A 12,614-nucleotide genomic window follows, 5' to 3' on the forward strand; every position below is an offset into this window, starting at 1 on the left:
AACCCCCAAGATTCGGTCGCACCCAGTGTATTAAATCCACATAGTCAGGACACTACCAGGATCTATCTGACTTAGAACATGGCCATCTTTCCGAAGCAAAAGACACTTTTTTAGTCATTAGAAACATGCAGTTTGTTTTCCTAGCAAGCGAACAGACAGGCTATATTCTTCTCCTATTTCCCATTCATGACCCTGGTGATGGCGCCTCACACCTTTCCTCATGAGGCTTGTGTGAAATTCATGTCTGGTTTTACAACACTTTTTTGCACCACAATGCCATTGTTCTGTGGGTGTATGTCAGATCAATCCCAGTTCCCAACCTGACCTCAAATGAGCAGGACGTGGCATGTCTTGGAGGCCCATTTTCTCGAGTATGTTCAGCCGTTTTCACAGTATGTTCAGGCGAGTTCCGTACACAGCCCGACACGTCTGAGTTCCAGTTCGAGCTGGTGTAAAACGTTTTGCTGCAGCATGGTGGCATCTCTGCCGAACTGTTCTGTAGTTTTGATCCTGACCAGTTCTTGCCAGACAGACCGGCCGACGTCGCTGCCTCCTCCCCCATTTCATTCGCCCTGCTGGAGCAACTGTTCTGACGAGCTGTCCTGTTCCCAGTTTGACCCGTTCCTGGTAGACCACATCATGCATTATCTTCCTGCATTTTTAGTTTGTTTCTCGTTTATGGAAGTATTGATCGTTTTGATCAATTTAACTCACATGTTTTTATGTAGCATCTCTACTAGTTTTTCTTTACCATCTTGGAGCCTGTTCCCTAGCTTGATGTATCCAAGGAGGTTATATTTTTCATGTCTTTGAAAGTTTGATCAAGGAGCTTTTATCATAAAAGCTCCTTGGTTTGATGCAACGCTGTTTGTACATTTTCTTGTTACAAGAAACTCTTTATTATTGTCTTGTTCGTTTTCTGACTTTCTTTCATGATCGTAAGAATTTCCTTTGTTTATGTTATGAATAAAGATGTTCAGTAACATAGGTTGATTTGCTGTTTCCCTTTTTGTTGATTCTTTAATTGCTTTTATTTGCATGAGAAAGGTGGGCGTCTCCAACTTAGTCAATTTATTCGTTGGTTGGTACACCCCTACCCCAAGGGAGACCATTCAGTTGAATGGTGGTCGTCTCCAACTTAGTCAATTTATTCGTTACTTAGTACACCCCTACCCCTAGGGACACCATACTATGTGGATATAGTCACAAGAAATACTCGCTCCTGATTGGCTGAGGAAAGATGGCCATGTTCTAAGTGGATATAGTCACAAGAAATACTCGCTCCTGATTGGCTAAGGAAAGATGGCCATGTTCTAAGGTGTGATTGCCGTTGTACTTACAACAGTCATGTTTACAATTGGTAGCTCAAATGTCCGTAGCTTGAATCCACACACGGCCTCTGGTCACTATAAGACCTCAGAACTCGAAGAGATTCTCCGTACCAACAAAATCTCTGTAATGGGCATCACTGAAACATGGCTACACCATGGTATTCTCCCCAACGACATCAACATCCCAGGGTATAGCACAATACACCGTAAGGACAGACAGGGCAAAACAGGAGGAGGCGTCGCCATCCTCATTAGTGACACTCTACCCAGTAAACGTAGAGTTGACTTAGAAACGCGTACGTGTGATTCTAACTGGGAAGACGTATGGGTCGAGGTCACTGTGGCGGGCAACAAAGTTCTTGTCTCATGTGTCTACAGACCACCAGTTGCCCCGGATAGCTTCTTTGACCAGTTCGAAACCTCCATCTCTAAAGTTGCTACGGAAAAAGGCACTATAATTGTTATTACCGGGGACTTTAATTGTCACCATACGGACTGGGGTGATACATCAACTGACAATAATGCACTTAACCTTGTAGACATCATAGAGAGGTACGGCCTGTACCAGTGTCAACACCAGCCAACCCGATGTACCCCTACATGCCAAAGTACACTTGACCTCATGATACTGTCTGACCCGTCTAGAATCGACGACATGTCTACCCTAGCACCTGTCGGAAATTCTGATCATGCTGTTATAACTTGTAGACTTAACCTATCTATTCCTACTGTGCACCCTACTAGAAAACATGTTTGGTACTATAACCGTGCGGATTTTGATGTATTTAGGTCTGAACTAAGTAAGATCAATTGGAATTCATGTATGCATGGCTCTATTGATGAGAGATGGAATAGCTGGAAGGCTAAGTTCTTAAATGTTGCAAAAAACACCATCCCCAGCAAGAACATCAAGGCTACAGCTCCACGTAAACCCTGGGTAACCTCTGAATTACTGGAGGCTATCCAACACAAAACCGAACTGTACAAAACTTTTAAGTCTTCGCCATCCAATGAAAATTGGAATAGTTACACAAAGGCCAAAAACCGCCTGACTAAAGACCTTCGCCAAGCCGAGGCTGGATACTACGCTGCCGTTAGCGAGAGACTGAAAACTGCTGAAGGTGCTCGTCAGTTCTGGTCTGTTCTCAAACAGGCAACTGGGAAGGGCAAGTCTGCAATCCCGGCTCTCTCTGCGAACGGCTCAGTGGTGGCTAAGGACAAGGACAAGGCTGAACTGCTAAACGACATCTTCGTCAACGTTACAAGTGAAGCAACCCACCCTGACTGTACCAGACGACTTCCTCGGTTCACCAATAAAGAACTAAACACAATCGTAGTGTCGGTGGAGGAAGTCCAACGCACCCTACAAACACTCCAGTCCAACAAGGCCCCTGGTCCTGACGGGATTTCAAACAGACTGCTTAAGGAGGCAGCACCTATCATCTGCGCCTCCCTGTGCGAACTGTTTAATTTTTCCTTGTCAACCGGCCAGTTCCCTTTAGAGTGGAAAAGGTGCAACATCTCACCGGTCTACAAGAAGGGTGATCGCACTAATCCCTCCAACTACCGGCCCATCGCCTTACTTTCTACAGTTCCCAAGGTCTTGGAGAGACTTGTTCATAATCACTTGTACGCTTACCTTATGAACAACAACCTGATTAACGTCAACCAGTCAGGCTTCAAGAAAGGAGACGGAACAGTACTGCAGCTCATGCGGCTTGTTGACGAATGGGCCAAGTCCATTGACGATCCCAACATTGCCTGCACTGCCGCTGTCTTCCTGGATGTCCGTCGAGCATTCGACACCGTGTGGCACGATGGTCTCACCTACAAGCTCTCCCGTTACGGTGTTAAGGGAGCCCTCAACATGTGGGTTGCAGACTACCTCACGGGCCGACAACAACGAGTTGTGATTAACGGCGTGGCGTCCTCCTGGGGGCACACTAAGGCAGGAGTCCCACAAGGAAGTATCCTAGGACCGCTCCTATTCCTTGTGTACATTAATGACATCAAAGACCTACCTTGTTCCTCAAACATCAATTGCTTCGCTGACGACACGTCGCTTTCCAAGTCCGGACCGACAGCTCAGAAAGTGGCCAGCACAACAAACACTGACCTTCAACATGTCTCCACCTGGTTCGTTGACTGGGGCCTTGAGCTCCATCCGGACAAGTGCAAGGTCATGTGTATAAAGTCCCCTCGAAGTAAAGTACAGCTACCTACAATCTACATAGCTGGACAGATAGTTGAACAAGTGCCGTTCTATACTCACCTGGGCACCACCATCCACCAGACCTTACGTTGGACTGAACACGTCCAGACTACATCTAACAAGGCCAGGAGAACTCTGGGATTCCTGTGGAAACTCAGAGGCAAGCTATCCCGGGAGGCACTAGAGATGGCGTACAACACGATGGTTCGACCAAAACTGGAGTACGCCTCTGTACTGCTAGGGGACCTGGCTTCTTCATCCAGCAAGATGTTGGAGCGAGTTCACTACCAAGCCGCCTGCCTTGTCACCGGGGCCGCTAGACGAACACCATCAAGCGTCGTCATGCAAGAACTTGGATGGGACAGCCTAGCAACTAGAAGACATTCCCAGTCCATGGTTCTCATGTATAAACTGGTGAATGGCTTAGTCCCTCCTCACCTGCAACCGCTGATACCCACCACAAGAGGCGAGCACAGAACCACACGCCTACGGCTTCGCAACTCTACCCATCTCCACATACCACGCTGCAGGACCCAGACTTACCAGTCAAGCTTCATTCCGCACGCTTCCCGCCTCTGGAACGATCTTCCCCAGGCAATAAAGCAAGCTGGTAGTCTCAGATTGTTTAAACGAAGACTGGCAAACTGGACTGACTGATTGTTACCCAGATTTATAGATTGTATTGTAATTTTAAATTGTATGCAATGATTGTACAGTATTTCAACAATTGTACAAATTGATATGTATGTATGTATTCATGTGTGGGCCACGACACCAGCATATCGCTGCCTGTGTCCCACGTGTATTGTATTGTTTGCAATTCCAATAAATCAATCAGTCATTTCCACAAATGGAGTGGCTGGTTGATATGTTAGAAAAAAGTTAGAAAACCAAAACAAAACATGATATTATTCCGTCACAATAATATTTTGGAACGATTCTATATCTACTACGGCTACGTGTAAGTCAACACACTACTTAGTACTTTCCTGTGCTGAAATAACTCAAACAAATCTTTGTATCGGTGGACGTGGGGACTTGAAACCTTGCTGGTGAGTTTCTCTTACAATCAAGTAAAGAAGATATGTCATGTATTATTTTCTAATGATCGAGTGATAACGTTAGAGTTCATTACTTTATTTTAGAGGTCGCCGAAAGGTTCCAAAACATGGAAAGATAGAATATCTTTGTTTGCATAGCATTATACGCTTTGTATGAACTATCACGCTTGTTCAAATTAAGAACTCAATATATGTTGATTTATCAATCTTATGTGCTTCATTATGTTATCACGATTATGTAAATGTGCTAGCGACCCCAGGAAGGAACCCTGAGGAACGCTCAGTGCTCAGTGGAACTTAGGTTAGTAAGTTCCATAACTGTTTCTGTAGCAAAGTATATTTCTACAGGGTAAGTTGCTAGCGCTTCCCCTTTAACTTACTTGAGGCACCAGGACCAAAATTTTACTTCCCTCCCAAAAGACTGGTGCAGCCCCAACCGAAATGCCATTCCCAGGATTTGAACTTGAGTCTCCCAGTTATCAACCAATTGGAACACAACTACGCGCACCCAACTACGCTGGGAATAGTTATTCAACTATAGGGAGCTCGAGAATAATTGGCAGCGTAGGTTGGGCAGTATAAGGTGACATTTGCCCCCGTATTAACAAGGGAGAAATGTGTCCCTTGATCCCACGGACTGACTCCTGGCCAATTATTCACCCTATTTTGCCGTATTGAGGCACTGACACCGTATCCATGAGGCCAAGTTGATTTGGTTATATAGATTCTTTAATTTTTTGTTCTTTCACATCACTTCTTTGACTTCGGGACTGTTTGTGGCATTCAATCACATTACCAGCCATTTTTCGATATCTTGTTTTTGTGGTTGACGATGTATATATTTGCCCACATTTTGAAGCTGCTTCGTACGATTAACAACATATATAGTTGACAGCATTTTGGGGGAAACGGCCAAAAATTGATGCTCGTGCGGATGTCATCACTATGATATAATCAAATCAACATTCAGAAAGGCCTAGCGTAGATCACTGGAGTGTAGTGCATCTAAAAGTCAGTTACTCAGATGATCGGTTCTCCAAAATGATCGCTTTTTTAAACCGCAGTTATCGTTGAATCATAGTTTTATCTGATTTTCCCCTGCAAATGGACCTGATTAGAATGTCATGCGGTTGAATTTGGACTCCCACTGTACTGTCATATCTCTAGGTATGTGGATTTCCTTTGCTTCAAAAAATGAATATATAACGTTACATCATACCTAAAGCGCCGAATATAAATTCATTCCAAGCCCTACCCTTAGTACAATCAAAGACCACTTGGTAACGTGGCTGAATTTGTTAACTCCGTACATCGTACATCGTACACCAACCCTGCCTACCTGTACGAAGTTAGATTTGTTAAGTTCGTACATCGTACATCGTACACCAACCCTGCCTACCTGTACGAAGTTAGATTTGTTATCTTCGTACATCGTACATCGTACACCATCCCTGCCTACTTGTATGAAGTTAGATGACGTCACCTAAAACTTCCGAAGTTTACCGATTACGGTCTATATCTACCTTTAACTTCGTACAAGTTCGTACAACTTCGTACAAACTAACTTCGTACATTTACCCCATTCCTGGACATACCTCTGAATTTGAAGGTATTGGACGCTAACGGTTTCCAGATAAAACGGCAGTACGAATTTTTGTTGCAAGGAAACTCCTATCGTTTGGTAATTGTTGGTTACTAGTCGGACGATAGGAAGCTTATTACGCAACACGCTTTCTATGATGATTGCGTACTTTTCGGAACCGAACGTGGCTCCCATGAATGCATATAAAGGGACTGGCCCGTTTTAAATCAATTGTTCGACTCAAAAGTTACAGCATTCTCTAAAGATTGTACCCAAGTATGTAACGTTAAATGATTACTTCGGCTATCTTCATACCAAACGTTAAGCCCATCTTGAGTTATTGAAAATTTGAAATATGGCCCCAGTAGCATCCAGAGGGGCCAAACTTACAACACTTTACTCTCTTTCCGAAGAGGTATACAACGGTAAACGTTACCTCTATAAAAGCACGACCATACATATAAGCATGTTCAGAACACAGACATATTTCTGCAATACCTTAGAATGCCTTAGAAAGCCACTAGGAGCCCTAACCCATTATTGAACTTGACCATCATTTTCTCGACCCCCACACACCTACCAAATATCATCAGAATCAAAAGCTGAGAGTCCCGAGTTGTGCTGTTCACAGGCACACATAACAGACAGACGGCACCAAAAACATAGCAATCTTGGCGAAGATAATAATAAGAGCGGTGTACCAGAAACTCGTCCATCCATATCCATACCATGCTCCTATACTTAACGGCCTTTCCCCTGTCATCTTTTGATCGGCTAAGCAATAAGTCGCCGGTCGGCTTGGGGCGCTCGCACATTCATAACAACCAATGGTGTGCTGAGAACATGTGCACAACACAGAAACAACACCATCGCGTTACCTAGGCAACCGTGGAACCCGAATCGTTCGAAATTCGGTTCTAGAACCCTGACAGAAAACCGTCGTGTGTTGCGAGCGTTCGAACGTGAGGTAGATTGTGCTGTAGTGATTGTTAGAGTAAACGTTACCGAAGTAACGTGTTATGTTTTTACATGTTGTTCGGGCAGGTATATGGTGATGTCCTTGAGCAAGATGATACACAGAAGGATGTACGCAAGACGTCTTCGGTACTGAAGAAGGAGTCTCCTTGAATCGCAGGTAAGGTCTTAGATGTTGAAACGCACCATATATAATATGGCTGTGTTGACCTCTTATATTGCGGTCTTACAAAAAGCAGACAATCGTAAATTTCGGTCAACGGTCTGAGCTCAAATCTATGTCAGTAATCAGTAGTACGAGTATACTACTGTAAAATTTGAAATATTCGCGTGGATTTGATTTCACGCTAGGGTTCATGCAGGGTTCTACTGTTAATGGGGGAAATGTTTGCATTCTTTTTTAGTTCGCGGCAAAGAGAAAATGATCTAACGCGAATATTTCCCCTTCGTCTAAAGTGCAATCCACATATCTAGCACGTGGAAAATTAAGGATCTCAAACATGTAATATTTAGTCGCACCCCGTTGCTACTATACACATTGTGCAAACTGAGAAACATTGTTGAAATCATTGCAAAGAAATATTTGAGTAAATCCAACTTGTCGGCTCTTAGAGACCGCCGAACTGTAAGAAATGCACTTTGAATATTTTGATTTGTGATATACCCTGGTTTTTACTTAATTGTGTGCCACAATCTTCGACGTTAAGAAAGTTCAAATTGAAAGAATGAAAAGGTAGTGCGACTGAAACTGACGTTCATACCGTTGAAAGAAAGAGACGGCGCGACAAACGGATTTGTTTTCACAAGGGAATTCCCTTTTGATATATACAATCCTAACTGCGGCTATAACGTTAGCCAGTTGCTATATTTTCTATGTTTTTATGTCTTTTGTCCTACATTTTCACTAGTCATATTTACTTTTAACATTATTCATACCTAGCTTTTGCTAACGACAAAACAGTGTACATACTAGTTCACTTTTGTTCGTGTGGTAACCTATGTCCGTTTTTCTAACAACAGATTATTGAGGGATATCAAGTTAACGGACGGTGGTTTCAGACTGCAATATTGTAACGATTGCAATTTGAAGCCACTGTCCGTTGACTTTTAATATCCTTGCAAACGCTGGTTCAAAAAACAACCCCTCTGATAAAGATGAACTAGTCTTAGACTCTGTTACAGACTACACTGATCAGTTTTATCCGAACTACTTCTGTTACCTGCCAGCTTCTGATTGCTTGTTGAAAATAAATGTATGCCCAGAGGCAAGAGCTACCCGCTTGCCATTCTTTCGAGGAAAGCTCATTCATACTGTAACTGCACCATTGTATAAACAGATGCCAAGGTCCTTACAACTCGAACCATTGATTCAAAAAACAAACGGCCACTTAAAAACCGAGCACAGCTTCCTGCCTTACAATTAATCCTTCGATTCATATGACTGTCACAGCTGGCACGAGGGCTAGGGAAAATTGTTTCCGGTAACTCTACCAGAGTGACTACGCTGGCTATTATATAGGAAGAATAATTTGCCAGGGGAGATTTTGCACTCTTATAACATATTAAGACTTTGAAATATAAGAATGCGTAGTAAACATTGTACTCATTCGTTACTCTGTGACCGGAGGGTAACCTCCATAGACAGAGTATTGTGATCGGTGAATGTGATGAGTGTTTGCATTCTGTGTCTCTATGTTCCGTTTCGTCTGAAGTTTGGCATGTCATTTGCACTCAGTGTTACAACATATTCTGATTATGAAATTGATGGTCACACGCAAATCCAATCCAGAGGATGTTGTCCATAAATTTAAGTCAGTATGGCCTTACGGAATCAAGCGGCAGTTTTATTCAAATCATGTGGGAGAAGACAGATGGAAAATCTTAAACCTTTTTATTCCTTTCCAAAAAGCAATTCAGGAGTACCCAAAGGGACTGTTTTTTATTGTAGGCTTTAGCCATATAATTTGAGTAGAAAACGTGTGGGAATGTCAATAGATGAACAGGGTATGTAAACATATAAAACTACCAAGTACAACGCATATGGCAATTTGGTTAGTGAATGAGTCAGCTGTAAGTTCTAGAGTTGTGTACCTAATACCTGTACCCTTACCTGTAAAATAGATTAGGTCCAGGTCCGGTGGTCCTGAACACACAGAGTATGGTATACAGAACAATAGATTCTTCATTTTTGTTCTTTTACATTTTCTTATTTGCCTGGCCTTTGTAATTCGTATTTTACGATATTAGTGTCCGTTTTCCGATATTTTTTGTAATATACGGCATATATCTGCTCAGTTGGTAGCTGCTTTGTACAATTTACTTGTACAGTACTGTATACAGTATGGCCGAAAAATTGGTGGAAGCGGACAAAAATTTATGAACGCATGGATGCCATCCGTATGATCAAACCAACATGGCCTAATGTAGCAATGTAGCAAAAACAACGCCATGGCAACGGACATATAGACTTGTACAGTCGTGACCAGACAGATCTCAGCTGTCTACTGTCTGGCAAATCTTTCATCCTCTCTTGCATAATTTCTCATTAGTCCAGCCTTTGCCTGCGCGAAGGTGGTATCTCACTGCACTTGGGACACCGGTGCGGCACTGCGGGGTTCGAAAGATTACTGAACGAATTTCAGAAATAAAGACGAATTTTCGTATCCGTTTTGTGTATTTTGTTGTCTTCTAAGTCTTTTATCTATTACGGAATATCTATATTGTAAAAAAAAAATCGGCGAAAATAACACAACAGTGCCGCAGTGAACGAACCCCGCAGTACCGCACCGGTGCCCCAAGCGTAGTGAGATATCACCTTTATGCTGCTATCCCAGCTCCAAAACACCCGTCGGTGTACGTGTATTCTCGATAAGGTCACGGCGTCAATTATTGCCAGGTCCCGTGTTGATTTTAACTGCGAGTTTTTTTGTTGTTGTTTTTTTATATCCAGGGGCCCAGCCGAGCCCCAAAATAGCCCGGGCTGTAGGGTGTTTCACATGGCTACATGGTCGCAATTTTGAACACGGGACAGGTTCAGGATCGTTTACAGGTAGATCGTTTACGAGCGCCTCACCTCCCAAAAATAAACGCCGGCACTCCTAGAAGGTCTGCGAAGGAGGCTATGCTAGAATCATGATTTAGCCTGGCCGCATTCAGCCTCAGCTGCATACTGCTGTTGGTTATTAAGCCAGAATGTGGTTTGCCATTAGCCCCTATGTGCCATCTACAGACCAGACTTGAGTCCCAATTATTTTCCTTTCTATTCTACTGTGGCCATTGTCAACAGGTCAGTAATAGGAGTCGGTACTCCCTGTTGTCGTCACTCTCTGTGCGTATGAACAACAGTTCAAGAGGGCATTCAGAGCGGTGATTTGAAGGAAATATAAAAGAAGAGAAGTCCCAAACGTCGTCCACTGCTTTAGAAAACGTCTGAAAGCAGTTCAGCAATTCTTACTAACGCGCGGCTTCTCATTCATGAATGCCCCACTCTTCATCGAGTTAATTATAGAATTCATTATCGCATGGTCTTTATGGTTCCTTTTCATGTTTCTTTCATTCACCTTTAAGTGTCTATCTATTTTTGAATTCCTACATCGAACAAGCAGAACATGACAAGTGATGTAGTGAACAATAGCCACAGAGTTTAATTACTAATGCTACAGAATAAAAGAGGCCCCGCCGGGTATTTTACGGTTGGGTTTTTATTTTGCATTCTCGGGTGTGACCCTTACGTGGTCACATGGGACACCCTATGGCTATTTTGTGGAGTGGCCGGTCCCGGATTTATTTCCAGCTTCATGTTAAAATCAACGCGGGACTCGGCAAAAAATAGACGCGCTTCGTAATCTAATCATGAAAACACCGAGGGGTCCACCGGGACAATTCTTGGCTTCAGAGCCCAACCGGGGCTACGTTTCCTACGGGCGGGCAACGGTGCAGATGTGCCCGTAACATAAGATGGCTTTTAGAGCTAATTGTTTATTGCAAAACTATTAGCATGTTGCAGAATCACATATAGCAGCAAGAAGCATAAACAGTCCATACGTGTACGATGTATATTCGTGTAACCCAACATATATACATGGGTAGCATACGATATTCCCACGTCAAAGCACAGAATATCAATATTTCCCGCTACGTATCACCTTGAATGCACTCCAAACTCCAGACACGCGCTTCTTGAGGCAATGTCTAGCGGGAAAGACCAAGAAAGATCGTGAACTGGTGTACACGCACGTGCATGTGGAAACTGACATCACAGGTGTTAGTGATCCTCCCTTCCTTTTCTTATTCAATCCCAGCTATCTCACTCCCCAAAAAGGGTCATTTCTCTGGGGGTCGACTAACGCTGACGCCACATTTTCAAACCAGGCCCCAGCCACTGTTTGTGGAAACGAAAAATAGAAATGTATTACGTAAAAATACACGCAAATAATGTCCACGACTATTCTATTTATGTCTTGCGTAGTTTTGTGTACTTTTACACAATATCTTTCGTTTCCAAAAGCTGCCCGGCCGTGCCCGCGTTTGGAAATGTGAAGTAGGTCTAACTAGGCTGTCCGTGGATTTTAACACACTACTCTCAGTAAGGGGTGTTGACTTGCAATGCATGCTGCAGTAGCTAAGAATACCGCAAGGGGGCCCAAAATTGTCACGTTTCTTCGGAACGTAAATAACTATTTTTACAAAACGGATCTTGTCTTGAGTTATACCTGTGAACACCTAAGCACAACCAAAAACAATTACGCTAGTTCACCTTTATCCGTGGGGTATTTTTGGACATCAAGTGGACGTACTGTGGTGTCATACATCAAAATATTTTTGTGTTGTTATATATTGAAAATAGTGTAATTTGAAACCACTGACTTGATATCCCTAAATAACCTGTTTTTAAAAACAACGGATATAGGTTATCCCACGGATTAATGTGAACTAGCATTACCCCTGTCGAAGTTAAACCTCTTGCCCTGAAGTAAAGATGGCGGCAAAGTTAAAATATGTTGACTTTAAAGACGAACTATTGTCATCTCCCATCTCCTATTCCACGACATTCACCTTGCTTTTCATTTCCAAGTTTGACAAATAACCATTGGAGCCTCGAAGGAAATTTTCATCAATTATAGCTCTTATTTCGTAGTCTTTTTTTTAGATATCCTACAGTATTACAGCAAGAATAATATAGGGATGATAGCATGTGGGACCTGGTAATTTGATAAAAATGCCCCCGAACCATATGACGAATTTAGTAACAGGTTCGCAGGAGATGTTAGTATATTAATAAGACCATGTTGATATGATTATTTGTATATGTCATGACGTCCACGGGCGCATCAATTTTAGAACGTTCCCAAAAAAGGTTTTAAACCACACTGTAATTCGTACAGAGCAGCTGCAAAATTAGCAAATTTGTGTTGTAGTTTGCAAAAAAAAACGGGGAACTTTTTTTTTTGTCT

At 42.8% G+C, this 12,614-nt stretch overlaps 1 protein-coding gene across 2 annotated transcripts in view; it reads left to right on the forward strand.

Moving 5' to 3' along the window:
- LOC118415869 overlaps positions 1-12,614 on the forward strand; it is a 29,201-nt gene that overhangs the window by 13,244 nt on the left and 3,343 nt on the right. Inside the window, exon 2 of one of the 2 annotated variants that reach the window (XM_035820725.1) lies at positions 7,231-7,321. The gene's annotated coding sequence lies outside the window, so the exon portion shown is untranslated. Of the gene's footprint in view, positions 1-7,030; positions 7,322-12,614 lie in introns of those variants that run through there. The other variant, XM_035820724.1, reaches the window with a different exon arrangement.

The sequence above is a fragment of the Branchiostoma floridae genome, chromosome 5 (assembly GCF_000003815.2).
Source record: "Branchiostoma floridae strain S238N-H82 chromosome 5, Bfl_VNyyK, whole genome shotgun sequence".
Lineage (NCBI taxonomy): Eukaryota > Metazoa > Chordata > Leptocardii > Amphioxiformes > Branchiostomatidae > Branchiostoma > Branchiostoma floridae.